Source organism: Vigna radiata, unplaced genomic scaffold (genome assembly GCF_000741045.1).
Source record: "Vigna radiata var. radiata cultivar VC1973A unplaced genomic scaffold, Vradiata_ver6 scaffold_235, whole genome shotgun sequence".
Lineage (NCBI taxonomy): Eukaryota > Viridiplantae > Streptophyta > Magnoliopsida > Fabales > Fabaceae > Vigna > Vigna radiata.
The window spans coordinates 350,777-366,545 of record NW_014543118.1 but is presented as its reverse complement, the minus strand read 5'-3'; the positions used below and the strand labels follow the sequence as shown (position 1 = coordinate 366,545).

General features: G+C 34.6%; 1 long non-coding RNA gene across 5 annotated transcripts; it reads right to left on the bottom strand.

The window, feature by feature from the left end:
• Positions 1-1,075: 1,075 nt before the first annotated feature.
• LOC106753161 lies at positions 1,076-5,759 on the bottom strand. Of its 5 annotated transcripts, XR_002666729.1 has the most exons (7): positions 5,273-5,759; positions 5,071-5,155; positions 3,623-3,667; positions 3,328-3,380; positions 2,144-2,235; positions 1,804-1,850; positions 1,076-1,457 (listed from the first exon to the last, which is right to left on the bottom strand). It is a non-coding gene; the product is annotated as an uncharacterized LOC106753161 (long non-coding RNA). The 5 variants fall into 5 exon arrangements; XR_001375191.2 differs by lacking the exon at positions 3,328-3,380 and having other exon boundaries at positions 5,273-5,758; XR_001375190.2 differs by lacking the exon at positions 3,328-3,380 and having other exon boundaries at positions 3,633-3,667; positions 5,273-5,758.
• Positions 5,760-15,769: the final 10,010 nt, after the last annotated feature.

The window sequence follows — 15,769 nt, the reverse complement described above, 5'->3', positions numbered from 1 at the left end:
TTCCAGCAACATGCCCTAAAAACAGAGAATAATGAGAAGAATGATTCTGAGAAATACATCTTTGTTCACCCCAATCACCAAAAATTGAATCCACAAACTCACACAAACCCATGGAGAACACCATTGCGTGTTGCATTAGCGGCGACGACATCCCGCACCGTTGACAGTGCCAGTTTCAAATTCAGAGCGAAGGTAAAGGGCAGTGGCGTGGTGGCCGGCGGCCACCTTGGCGATGACCGACAACGCTGACGGCGTCTTAACTAGTGCGGTGGCGAAAGGTATGGCGGTTGTCGGCTCGGTCGAAGAGAGGATGGTGGTGTGACGGAGTGGTGGTAGCGCGACGAGGGTGCTCGCATCTGGGTTCTCTGGATCTGCAGATCTGACGAAGAAGATCGACGATCCTGTGGCGATGGCTCGTGGAGGTTAGGGCAGAGCGTGTGCACGAATTGTCGACGGTGGCTCCGGTGAGGCGTATCGTCGCCGACGTGTTGGTAAGATGACCCCAACCATAGGCCAGTTTGAGAGAACGAGACTTTGAGTCTCTGGTGCTGGAGTCGAGTGATTCAAAAGTGAGAGGAAGAAATTCGAACCCCTTTGGGTTTCTAGGTCAAGACAGGGGGTTCGGGCCTGGCATTTGGGCGCGCCCTACTACAAGAAAAAGTTGAATTACATACAGCCAAAATCCGTATATAAGGTCCAAAATCCGTATATAACACTTAGTTACATACGGCTTACATACAGACCAAAATCCGTATATAAAACTGTCGTAGCTAAATTATATACGGATATATTCGTATATAATTTATATACGAATTTTTCCGTATGTAAATTACATACGGAAAAATCCGTATGTAAATTACATACGGAAAAATCCATATGTAAAATCCGTATATAATTTACATACGGAAAAATCCGTATGTAACATGGTTTTATAAAAAAAATAGATGATCTCACCTCTACACCCAATAACTAACAGTTTCATATCTGCTAAAAGCATTATAATTAAGCATTATAGTTAATCCCTTGGAACAAAGCCCTCTTAATAAGTAAATAAATTAAGGTCAAATAAATCAAATAGAGAACTAAATTCTTCATGTTAACAAAACTGTCGAAGAAATGAATTATTTAATGTTATACAATACTACCTCACTCTCATGGAAAACAAATTAATATCCTTATCAAGTGTATCAAGAAGTATAAAAATAAATGTTACTTGGAGTAAGCCATCTGACACAAAGAGTACACGACTAACAGAGAAAATAATATGCAAAGGGTTAACCTTATACCAACTAAGGAAACAAAACGTGAGGCTAGAGTTCTTAGTTCAAAATTAAGAGCCCTTACTATGTAGGGAATCTGGATGCACAAAGGCTGTAGCCTATATCCAGGAGCTCATTTTCCCATATGGAGGCCTTTGAGTGTGCTTCTGAGTACTCCTTAAGTAAATTAAATGAAACCTGCAGCAACAAAATAAGTTGAAAGAATTAATAAGTTATTCTTGTGTTTACTATTATAATTAATTAAAGCATTAAACAATGCTAGAAAGAGGCACAGGAGTTCATTTAACAATAAATAATCCTAACCTTCCTAAGTATCACATAAAGAAAGTATTGTCTTTTAGTTTCTTTTAATTGAAAGATATCATGTTTAAAATTCACCTATTAACGTATACTAAATTTGCTATAAATTGATATCATGTTTAATTGAATTTATTTACAAAACATGTTTATTATTTTATCATCTTAAAAAACTTTAAGAAAAATTATAACTAATTATAAAATATAAGTAGTGTCGTGCATGCACCCGTTTGGAGGCCGCAAAGTATTGAATGCCTAAGTGCGAACAGGGACCTACAACACATGTCCATTCTCCAACTGATTAGTATACATATTATTGGGGAAGAAAAGGAATATGTTGCTACCATTTCAAATCATATAGTTAAAAGAGAAATGGTAAATCTTAAGCTTAAACCCATCACTTTTTCAGCACATAATGTGACAAAATTAGAAGATCCTGTTCTATACCAAATAGTCTTGGAGAATTCAGATTCCAATAAGAAGTATATGGTAGATGCATTACTATAAAAGAACTACTCTGAATGAATTAGTAAGCTAGAATATTGTAGACAAAAACAATCTCATACCTAGAATGAATGAAGATCGAAGGAGATTATTATCTCCAACAGAGAACACGATTCTTGCCACATGATATGGGTATGTTCATGCAATGCAAATCCTACCATGGAAATGGAATAGACGTCAAGAAAACAAATCACCACAACTATGAAATCATACATATTGCTTCTCTCTTCTCTTTATTTTTCTTTCTTATCATTGAAACCAGATTTACTACCTTATTACCCTCAACTAAACTTCACCCTTTACTTAATACATATACTATTCACTCTGGACAACATATTAATCATTAGCAAAAAGTGTTTGAATAAAACTCTCAAATGTATTCTTAAGAATTCTAACCTTCATATTTTTTTAATTTCAAAGACACCAGAAAGAAAAGTTCGTCACCTATCATTTGAAAGTCAAAATGGTTTTTACTTATCCACCTATCACCATTAAAGTCACACTTCATTACATTTCTGCATCAGATTATTTCCTATGTTGTTTGTACTATCATCAACTATTTTAAATCAACTTTTTTTTAAGAAACTTGTTTATAGTGCAGGAGTTCAAATTGGCATAAATTTTATCTTTGACACAAAAGTTATACTTTCTACGTTTCTTTGTTACATAAACAAAGATTATGTATGTAAATATACAAATGTTGTAATCTAATTAATATCGTAAATTAAAACATATAGTTTTAACTTTCTATTTTAATTACATGATGAAAATATCCTTGTTCTCCTTCATTTAGAAGTACATTTCACGGTGACAAAATTCTCTCAACTATTCTAAATTAAACTTTTTAATTATATTTTTCACTTTACACTCATACATCTCTGCATATTAATTTCTAAAGTAAAATTTAGTAGTCTTTTTAAATTGTCAACTATCAAGAAAACCACCTATCATAATTTAAATTGTTTATCTTAAATCTAAAATATACTTTATAATTTTAAAAATATCTGTTTTTATAAACTTAACACAATTAATATGTACTACTAACATTTATTTATTATGAATTTTAAAATTATATAATTGATACACAAGAAAAATTGAAATGGAGGATAATGACTTAAAAAAAGTTACTAAAAATGTAGTCTAGATATGAAAAACTGAAAACAGAACATTTTAGTCTTTATATGGATGTGAATCAGGAAGAAGGACAAGTAAAGAGTTCCATAAATGATTTTGTAGTGGAAAACACCTTAGATATGGAGACCCTTTAGTTGGTTTTTGTCCATATGTTCTATGGAGACCCTATCACATGCACAACTCAAATTATAAAACTTCCAAACAACACTTTACCAAAACTATTGAAAAAAAAAACTTACACGAACATTTAGCAATTGTGGCAGGCTTTAAGAGGATCATAGAGTTTTACATCAATGAAATGATAGTGATTTAAGTTGCAACATAACCAATAATGTATACAGAAAACTTAAACATGTTAAGCAAGATGAAATTTAAAACAGAAATTACAGGAAGAAGAAAGAACATACTGATCCATACCACAGAGCATCATATATACACAACTCCACGAGATCCTGCAAACCAATAATAGAAAGGTAAATATAAAGCACTCAAGCTAATATAGCATGCCAATGGACAATAACTATTGTTCACTATATATTATTGGTTTTACAAGTGCATTAAATTAAGGTGATGGGCCTAATAAAGAAGCAAACAAATTTCAAAAGTAGACAGTAATTACCCTTACTTTTATACTAGTAATGTAATATTAGTCTCTTGATTCTTGATATTCAGACAGTAACATAAACAAACTCAACCACCCTGGTAGAGCATTTTAGATGTGTGTCATTTTAGAGTATTTTTGGGTTGAAAGATCTAGAAAGACAGAGACAGTGAGGTTGAAATATAAAAGACATTATCATTGGTTTATGGAAGTTTTTCCTATATAGAAAGGAGTATAAAACTATTCCTAGTTACTTAGGTGGGCTATTGATACGTATTAATTATGTCACCAAATACAAAATCTACTAGTTCATAGCCCTTGTAGTCAAATAACGTCATGGGGCGTACTTCCCTGATTCACTTATTTCCCGGGTGATAGTGACATCCCTACCACAAAATTTGCACTGGATACCAAATAAAGGATTCTAAGAAACCATCAGTTGCAGGAGCAAATAGTTTAAAGAAGCACAAATGAATTAACAAACCAAACCTCAGGATTCTAACAAAGTTCCTAAACAAGTATAACAAACCAAACCTCAGGAACAAAAACATTAATTAAACCATTAGCCCATGACCCTATCACTACCAGCACATTAACTTCTCTCTAAAAGAATTCAACCTCATATACCAATCAACCATGTGTGACATAAGTATGAACTCTCAATGGTACTACCCATTGTTTGGAGGTATAATGCACAGACACGCATATCACATGCAAAGCATATCAGTTAAGGCGATAGAGTAGTTCAGAAACTAATATGATATGATACTGCAAAATACATATTTAGAAGTGTATAAAAATTCATCAAAAGACAACAAATATATAACTGAAATGGTACAAATCCAAATTGAAATCACATTTTTTAGACATTGTCAAAATCACTATCATCATAAATTATGTTTACTACTTAACGAGGCTGGAAAAGACAATAATTGTTGAAGGTGACTTCCATGGACTAATTAACCAACAAATCAAACACATTTTTTTTAATTAACACATTAAGGGGAAAATGGTTTTTCATTAATCCACTGTTTGATCATCACCATAAACAATATATATATATATATATATATATATATATATATATATATATATATATATATATATATATATATATATATATATATATATATATATATATATATATATATATTCTATCAACCGATTTTCTTGAAAACTTTCCAGAATACACAAAGACAAAGACAATATTTTAAACTCTAAAACTCACACCAAATATAACTAACAAAGTACAACCTATTTTCTCCCTTTTCTCACGCTGATGCACAACTCACAAACAAAACGCACGCACTTCTCTTTCTCTTTTTCACATCTTTAACATCTGCAACAAAACAAAAACAGGGAAATAAACACAAGTTATTGAACAAACATTAAAAAAAAGTTAAACATAATTTTAAAAGACATAAATGAATAATCAGCAACAACATTTAGAAATTACCAGATTTTGGTATGAGAGGGTCCGACAGCGGAGTTGGTGAAGAGTGAAGTGAGGAAAGGATGGGATTGTCGACGAGGAGGAGGAGGAGGAGCTTGACCTCAATGTGGTCGGAAAGTGGGCAAAATGTTACTCGAGAGTCGGCATTGAGCATGACGGCTGGAAGCAGAACCCTAAGGGAGCGAGAGAAAGTTGTGAGAGTGAGGAAAAAGTGTGAGGAGTGAAGGTTGATGGAGAGGTCGTGGCATTGGAGAGAGGGGTTTAGGGTTTTGACATTGGGGAAGAGCATTAAACGTATCATTGAGAGATTGAGAGAGATATGGGACTGTGTAACGCCATCCTTATTCGCCTTTCCCACCGCTCATTCTACTACCTTTCTTGCACTTTGCTCCTCCACATATTCAAAAGAGGAAAGTTTCAGTCTCAGGGAGGAGAGTTCGAGTAGGGTTCTAAGAGAGATTCAACAAACACAAATCGAGTATTCTAGCAAACAAAAACCTAATTTTAATTTTCTTTTTTAAAAATTAATTTTTAGATCCGTACGTAACATAGTAGATAACACTTACTTTTATTTACATACGGATTATAGCACTTATATACAGATAATATCCTTAGGAAACATTCCTGCCACCACGCGCGTAAATTATATACGGATTTTATATACGGATATATCCGTAGGTAAAATTCGTATATAAAATCTGTATGTAATACATCCGTATATAAAATCCGTATATAATACTTATATTACATACGGATTTTAATCCGTATGTAAATATCGGCAGGTAATAACCATTTTTCTTGTAGTCCTCACACAACTCTTTCGCACCCCCACTTCTTTCTGCAAACAAAGAGGCCTTAAGCCTGACCAGCGAATATCCAGTGTCACCCCCCAACTTTACAGCTGCACCCCTTGTCTTTGGGCCTGGACAGGTTATTTTGCGCTGCACCGCCAATTTAATAATTACACCCCTGACAGTTTCAACCTTGTTGTGCACCCCTGGTTTTTAATTTCTGCACCTCACTCTTATTGGGCTTGTTGGACTGTTTTATTTTTATTGTCTTTGGTTTTATTATTATTTTTGTTAGACTTTTGTTTTATTATTATTTTTTTGTTATACTTGTTTGTTAAAAAAAAATTAAATAAAAATTTAAAAATCAATTAAAAATACTTTGAAAAGGTTTAAGCACACGTGCGACCGCTCGCGTAGGCCTTGTGCTGAAAATCTTTTCCTTTTCTTTTTACAAAATTTAAAAATCAATTAAAAATATTTTGAAAAGGTTTAAGCACACTTGCGACCGCTCGCGTAGGCCTTGTGCTGAAGATCTTTTCCTTTTTCTTTTTTTTTATAAAAATCAAATAAAAATGCTTTGAAAAGGTTTAAGCACACGTGCAACCGCTCGCGTAGGCATTGTGCTGAATATCTTTTCCTGTTCTTTTTACAAAAATTAAAAAATAAATAAAAATATTTTGAAAAGGTTTAAGCACACGTGCGATAGCTCGCGTAGGCCTTGTGATAAAAACCTTTTCTCTTTTTATACAAAAATACCAAAAAAATATAAAATCTTCAAAAACTAAAAACATCTTCAAACAACAATTTTTCTCAAAGAACTACATAACCCTGATTTCTCAGTCCAACTGAGAATACGTAGGAGCAAGGTCAATCCTTGTCGGGCACAAAAAACACAAAAAATATTTTGTTTTCTTAGGGTTTTATTTTTTAGGGGAGATTAAACATTTTGCAAACCACATTAAATTCGCGCATTTGATTGAAGGTACTGCCTTCGGGCAGGCGTTGTAGGGTGCTAATACCTTCCCTACACGTAACCGACTCCCGAACCCAATCTTTGGTTTTCGTAGACCGTGTTTTATCATTTTATGGTTTTTCCGTAGTTTTCCAGAATAAACTATGGTGGTGACTCCAAATCTCTTTTTCAAAACTTATTAATTCTTTTTGGATCGTCGTCGTCCCGTCGCGATTTTTCGGCTGCGACAACCCTAAAGAAGAATATCAAGCCAATATTTCTAAAAATGATAAAGTTGTCAAGGAAGAAAAGATAGAAAGAGGTTTAAAAGAAGAATAATTAGAAGAGTTGGTTGAGGAAGATAAAGATGATGAGGGAGAAAAAGCAGTGGTTGAGAAAAAAAAAAGAAAAAATATTCAAAAATAAAGAAGAAAAGAAGAAAAGAGAAAAGAGGAAAGTCGAGGAGAGAGAAGAAAAGGAAGAGAGGTAAGAAGAAAAGATCTTGTGAAAAACCCCTTCCTCATAAAAAGAAATATCATAGGAAGGAAAATAAATTTTTGAGCTTTATGGAGATCTTCAAGAAATTGGAGATTAAAGTTCCTATGATTGAAACATGGAAACAAGTGCTTGGTGTTCTTAATTTTATGAAGAAATTCAGCAAGAAGAAGAAAAAGAAAAGAATATCAAGAAAGGGGAGTATCAACACCTACTAATGGGTGTTTGAACTCTACCAGGTCAAGCTAGTGACATAAAAACAACGCTTGCTGGGAGGCAACCCAGTTTCTGAATTTTTTTTATTTCGTTTTAATTTTATTTTATTTGATTTTCTTTTATTTGATTTTATTTTGTTTAATTTGATTTTATTCTATTTGATTTGGTTTGATTTAATTTGATTTGATTTGATTTTATTCTATTTTATTTGATTTTATGTTATTTTATTCGATTTTATTTTATTTTATTTTATTTGATTATTTGATTTGATTTTATTTTATTTGATTTGATTTTATTTTATTTTATTTTATTTTATTTTTATTTTTATTTCTTTATTTTTTTATTTTTTTGGGGTTATGCGCTGCTTCTGATGGCAATAATGATAACATCTATTGAGGGATGCTAGAAAACTTTTGAATCCACTGAAGGATTTCAGGAAGGCACACCCACTGATGGGTGATGGGAGGTATTGTACTTACTGACAAGTGCTAAACAGGTTTTGGTCAGGCTCGTGATGTTAAACAAGCGCTACTAGGAGGCAACTTAGATTTCTTCTTTTACTCTTTGCATTTTAAATTCCTAGAATAGGTTGAATTTTAATTTTAGTGTGTATCCTTGGCTTGAATACTTTTCCTGAAAATGTTTGACTGACTGGTGTGCATGATGGAGCTATTTGATGTGGATGAGAATTGAGTCGCAATGCATGTTGATATTTGGTGAAATAGATGTGTGATGAATCATGATTGTGGTTTGGATGCTAAGAAGGATGCATGATTGAATTTTGTGTAAGGAAGCATGTGTGTGAGATTTTGAGCTCTAGAGTTTTTATTGTTGTATGCATTGTTCACAGGAAAACATGAATGATATTGCTTTAATCTTGATTATTGATTTAATTGCATGTAAATTTCATATGATCAAGGCCATTTTTGAGAACCCTTCTCTAGCCAAATTTTCACCCAAAATGCTTGAAAATATTATACCCTTTTTGAACCTTAGCCTTAAACAGGATGTAAACCCTTGTCTTTAAATTCTTTACCTTGATTTAGGACGAGCTTAATTGTATATGATGAAAAGGTTCAAGTTTGGGGTTGTATGGGGGAAAATTGAAAAGCAATTATAAAACATTGAGCTCGAATGTTTTGAAAAGAAAAAAAAAAATCATGAGAAAAAGAAAAGAAAAGAAGAAAAGCATGAAAAGGAGCTCAATGAAAAAGAAAAAGGGGAAAAAGTTGGGAATAAGTGAGATTGGTGAGGAAGAGAGTTGTGCTTAAATTGTTAAATATTTTGAAAGCTCTCTTAACTCAAGGACTTTGTATTCCGAAAAAACCAATTTTTCTTGTTAGCCCAACCTCATTACAAGCCTTGAAAAAGTCCTTTTGATGGCATTTGCATGTAAAGATGTTGATTGTTTGATATGAATGGAAATTTTGTTTCATGTGACTTATGAACAATAGAGAGTGGAGTGTCACCTTAAACACTTGAGTGATTGAGTGAAACACTTGCTTGGTACGAACTGTTAATTTTCATGAATGCATTTTTGCTTGGTGGATTGATCATTCGTAATGTATAACATGTGTTGTGCAACCTCTGGATTGAAAGAATGCATGCATATTATTTTGCATTTCACTGAGGATATTAAATTGGGTAGTTTTGTCATGTACTTTGGGATTGTTGAAACATTGGATGGAAGAGGATAAAGCCAAGTTTTGTTTTGTGTGTTGTTTGTTTGCTTGAGGACAAGCAAAGTTCTAAGTTTGGGGTGTTGATGAAGGTTGAAAAACAGTTATTTTCATATGTCATTTTAGACCTAATTATGCCCTTTGCTACTTGGAATGAGCTTAGAATCAAGAAAAACTTAATAAATGAGTCTGTACAAAGTCAAAAGCTATTATTAGCGATATTATGCTTGTTTTTCATTGTTTTATAGCTATTTCGAGAAAATGAAGAATGGAGTTGAAGATAAAGGTCGTAGACTCACGAAAATAGAAGAAAATTGAAGATTTGAAGAGTCGACGCACCGCCCGGCGGCAACTTACACCCCTGGGGGGTCCAGGGCGAGCAGTAGACACTAGCGTTGACGCTGGGCGATTTTGAGGGAAACCGTCAAGCGGTGACCCTTGCCGTCGGGCGGTTTGGAGGCTTATGGGAAACCGTCGGGCGACACACTTAAACCGCCGGGCGGTGGTCCGTTGGGCTTGGGCCTGTTTTCTGCTGCGCTCCTCACCTATATATACCCCTATTTCGAGTTCAGAGTCATTCTTTTGACAGGGGAGAACGGCCAGCCCTAATTTTGCTCTCTAGAGAGGATCTCTTGGATGCTTAGGCTCCTTTTCATCTTTTCTAGGGTTTGCTTTTCCATTCTTCTTCCATTTTTCATCTAGTTTCACCATGTCAATGGTGAACTAAACCCTATTGTTGTTGGGTGATACGCGGGGCCCAAGCCCAATAAATAAAGTCCATCAAAACCAAACCAAGAAGAAGGATAAAAGAATCATTTTACACTTGGGGGGTGAGCTTAGCAAGAAAGGGGCTTATATATGGAAGCACATGTATATAACTATTTTTCTGCACATGAATTTCGTGCTTCCTTCTAGACACACACGTCACATTTCTTTGATGTTCCACGTGGCACTAGATCCACAAAACCAGGATCAGCACTGGCCATGCACATGCTCCGTGACACATCTATAAAGTCATGGCAACTTGCATTTGTAATTCACTTTTGGGATGTTTATAAAATTTGCTGAAGCTATTGAGCCAGCTTACTCTGCAAATGAAATTCATTCTCTGCTTGCCTCTTCCCTACAACTTCCTTCCTTGTATGGAAGGCTGCCTGAGTTGTAGCCACCTCCTTGAAGCACGTCCTCCACTCCAAACAGCCATCACATAGCACATCCTCCACTGCCAGAAATCATATTACATCCGTTGAAGTTGACCTCACAATTCTACATCAGATTCTGCATCTGAAAGCAGCTTCTACTGCCACCGTTCCACGAGTTTCAGCTTCCGCGTTGCATCTTCTTACATCCAAGCTCACGGACCTGCAGATCCACACTAAGGTCATCTGTATCATTTGGTATTCAGAGCAAGGTTGCTAGTTCCGTTAGATAAGTTTCATAACTCTAAAATTTCGATTTTGTCATCACTATTCCTTCACTGTCTTTGCATCTCTGTTACTCTTTCATTGGTTTTGAATTTTTTTTAGGATCTTTTGAGTCTTTGATCCGTGCCACCTTTCATTTGATTGAGTCTTTTCATTTTAATCGGTTGAAATTTTGTTTGAGTCATTTTTAATTTGAGCATCCATTCTGTTATGTCATATGTCATGTGCAATTCAAATTTTGTCAAAATTCTGGTAGAATAACAGTGTAATCTGCATATGTACTGGAAACTCTATGAGATACATGTTTTCTGCACAATATATGAGCAATGACAATTGAGATGATGAGCTCATGTGCATGAATTGGTAAAAAAAGTTTTTGAGAATCCAGTAGATCCATACAAAGCACTCTGCATCTGTTTTGAAAATCCGAATTACTGTTTCATTACTGTTTTGCAAGTGTTGTGTTTACATGGAAGCTAGTCCATAGGGAATCTTGTTTTAAGCATGAAATGATTGTGCAAAGTCAGCTTACTTTGAAACTGGCAGTTAACCGAGCTGCACCTTTCTTTGTGTAGTCAATTCTGCGTGTTGATTTGGATTGAGCATTAGATCATTGCCAATCATCTAATTGATATTTCTGCCACTTTGAGCAATTTTCTTTGGCTGTATTAAGTCCAATTTTGTTGTGTTCAAGCTGAATTACAATTGTCTGCAAAATTTGGCTATCATAGTTGCTTAATATAGCTTGCAGCAGCACCAGCATACTCAATCTTGTTACACATTGAATCTTAGTTGAATTTGTGTTCAAACAAGTTTGTTTTAATCATTTAAACATGTTTTCATCGGTCTAAGATGAGTAGTTGTTGTTCTGTGCAAAATGCCTATATGACTTGCCAATTTTTGGGTCAATTCCTGGTTAAACCGTAGCAGTGCAATATCTTTGTTTATCAAAGTTTAGTTTGAATTTGGTGATTGATCAATATTTGTGGATGTAGTAAAAGCTTGGTTCCAGCAAAATGAAATCCAGATTGTTCAAACAATAAGAAAAGCAAATTAAAAAGCTAAGAGAATCAATACATCCAGTTGTGAACTCTGTCAATTCTGAATGACCCAAATTCTGCATAATTTTGACTGTTCTTTGAGGCATTTTCACAAACAGATTGTGCCATCTTTTGAACACTGCTATCTTGATCCAATTTCTTGTTGTTATTGATTTTTGTTGGTCCAATCTACTCTAAAACTATTCTTAGGATCATTTTGAAGTGCCTCCTTGTTTGCTACCCGATTAATTGATTGCTTTTTAAGTTATTGGCCATTCTGCACACAACCTGTTTGATAAAAGGCTTTGTGTTGCTGTCATTTTGGTTGCAAATTATGGCAGCTTTACAGCCCTATACTAGTTCTAAATTGTGTTGCTGTAATTTGTGTAAGGTGCTGTGTATGTGCAAAACAACTCAGACTCCTATTCATACAAGGAAAGAATTAAAGGAAGTGAAGAGTAGGAAGAATGAGCACGTGGAATGCAACTCTCGGACAGAGTAAGACACGAGCAAAAGCTGCAGTTTTTCTATAATCACGTGCAACAAACCAAATTTTCGGTTCTGCAAACTGCTATTTGCCACGACAGAAGAGGGTCCTTACTTTGCAACTGTGAGATTAGTGTGAATTGGTTAAATTCACCCTTCTTTGTGAGAAACCAAAGCTGCACACAACATCCAACACCTATTTCATCAGGCAATTCCTTGGCAGATTGAACCATTGATTTTAATCAATTTGATACATCTTCTGTCCAGTATTGCTTGATTCAAAACTTGCTTGTGGTTACTATTTTCAGTTTCCAAATTCTGATTTCTTTTGTCACCATTACAATTGCAAGTATTAGTGCTTAGAAGTATTTCTTGTTTTGACTTGATTAGAATTATGCACGTTGGACTTGGAATGAAGTGTAAACCAGATTTGTGACCAGGTTTGAGCGTGAAAATAGTAGACCACCAACATCAATCTGCAACATATGCATTTGGCAACAAAACCATAAAACCGTGAAAAAACTTTGTTTCTTTCAAGCTGTAACAGTGGGAAAAATTGGATCCATCCTCCACATCCATTGTAGTAAGACCGAAAGAGGAGTTGAAGAATCTGCAACAATTTCAAACAGTCACAACCATTGCAGACTTTCTTCATAGCATTAAACTTAAACATTTTAAAATTAAGAAACCTTTTTCTAAACATGTTTTTCTATATATTTTGTTGGGTCATAGAAAACTAATTAGTGATATGTTTTATGCCTATTGCAGGTGGATATTTGACCCAGGAGGAATTCTAGTGAAGTCTACAAAAATAAGTCCTCAGGCGAACCATCAGATTTGAGGACAAATCCTTTCCAAGAGGGAAGGGATGATACGCGGGGCCCAAGCCCAATAAATAAAGTCCATCAAAACCAAACCACGAAGAAGGAAAAAAAAGTCATTTTACACTTGGGGGTGAGCTTAGCAAGAAAGGGGCTGCAATATGGAAGGACATGTATATAACTATTTTTCTGCACATGAATTATGTGCTTCCTTCTAGACACACACGTCACATTTCTTTGATGTTCCACGTGGCACTAGATGGAAAAAATGTAATCTTTTGATACTCTATTTTATTGAAACTCTTGATTATTTATATGGTTTCCATATGTTTAATTGTTAATTGTTGGGTTCTCATCTGTGCTTAAGGCCTTTATCGTTTAACTCATTCGGTAATTGTTGTTTGTCTTTATTGATATTGGGACGTACAGTAATGTCATGAACTGGTGAGTAATTTCTTGATTTTGCAATACCACCTAGGGGAGGNTAGGGATAGCAAGCTAGTAGTTAATATTAGGATTTTTTCCTTATTAAAAATTGGGTTTCATTAAAGAAAGGCTTAATACCTCTGATGGTCCCTATTTTCTTTAAGTGTGTTCGAAATGGTCCTAGTTTCATTTCAGATTTTACCTCACTATGCCTGAAGGGAATCCACGTGGCCAGTTAAATGCCACATTAACACTTTTCTGCACAGCTGGAGTTTCTGCCGTTAATTATTTAAACGGCGTCTCCAAAAAGGACCAGATTGAACGAAATTTACAATCTTTAGGACCACATTGAATAGAAAAAAAAATGGGGACCAATTCGAATTTTGCCAACCAAAATAGGGACCATTAGTACTATTAAGCCTTAACCCTAATTTAGTCGAGTGTGAAGGTCGTATATTTGTATATATTGTCTGATGTAGGGAATTTGTATAGTTTAATGTTACATAAACATCATATTTAGTCTTTTTTATCGATATCAAACAAATTTATCTCTGCTTATTTACTTTTGTTTTAGTTTAATGTTCCAAACATCAAGCAATATATTCGTACTATGTTTATTTTATTCTCATATGAGAATTTTTGGAGTATAATATCAAAGTTTTTTTATTCTATATGTTTCGCATTACTCTACATGTTATTTTTTGTATTCTACTTTGTTTACTTTTGTTTGACTCTCTGGTTCTTGATTTTCCTGATTATGTGTTGTAGTTTGCCTGCAAGAATGGGGTGGGGAGATATTCACAGAAGACGAATTAGGGTATTTACTATATTTACAGTAATGGTTTCTTGTTGGATAGATCTTTTCATGTGAAAGTATTTGTTCAACCTCATTACCTCCATAATCTTGTTTAGGCAATGTTCAATCATTAACTGAGGAAAAATTCAGAGGTAGGAATCCTTCAGTTTTCTTACTTTGCCAACCCTGGGAAATATATTTACCAGGGGTTAAAACCCCAAGTAATGCAACAAAAAACCCCTACTAAAATGTATTATCTTTTAGTGATTAGAGGAATGATTTTTGAAGAGGGCCATAAGAGTAGTCTTAGATCAGAGCTTGACTAAGACTTTTAATGATCTAAAATAATCATTCGGGTGAGCAGGTTGATAACGGTTGAAAATACCGTTTGTGATGTAATTTTGATACTAAATGCACCATTTTCTGTTTAGAACTTGCTTCAAATCATGATTTTCTGTTAAGTTGTGTGAATAAGAGAGTTGAGGTTGAGTTTGATGAAACAATGACTAAATTCCCCTGTTTTGGAAGAAAATGAGATAATATGGAAAGCAAAGCTGAAGTGTCAAGGAGACGGAGCTCAGAAAGGCCTGGAAAAGTGTTAAGACTTTGGCAAGTGTACCAAATCGTATCAAGTAATAATAAGTTGTAAGACCAAGTATCGTTTCCCTACAGAAATACCCTGTGTGAGATTTGAGCCACTTGATATTCTTTCTTGTGTGTGATATGTCTCTTGATTGCTTGCACATATGCCTTGGGTTGACTCTTTTTGATGATTCTTGGTTGATATGCATGTTTGAAAGTGATAAAGGCAGCTTTGTTGTTGAGCCTTTCTAGCCAAATGAGCCTACCTTATTGTGATCCTTTGATAACCCCTTTGAGCCTTTACTTTCCCCATTTCTTNGTTTTGAAGCTCATACACTAGCCCTAAGTGAAAAACCATGATTACCTTAACCTTAGGGAATTTTGGAGCTTTGGAATTGTTTTGGGAANAAGTGTGGTCTCTTGGGAGATTCAGAGAATTGGCTAGTTAGTTCCTTTTCTTGTTTTGTTTTGTAAATATGTTGTGTATCTTGTCTCTTAGAGTTGTGTTCTGAAAAGAGAGAAAAGAAAAGAGACAAGATGAAAAAAAAAAAAGGAAAACTAAATACAGAAAAATGAGAAAGAATTAAAAAAAAATTGTGAATAAAGGAGTCAGGAAGAGGATGGAATTAGAGGTTTTGGGTGTGAGTATACTGTGTTTACACTTGTTCCCCATTGCTCCTCTGTTTCCTTTGGTTTGTAGCTTCTCACCCATATTTATCCTCCCTTGTCCTTGGCCCCATTACATCCATAAAAGACCTTTTGATTTGAACATGCATATGTCTTTGAGTGTTG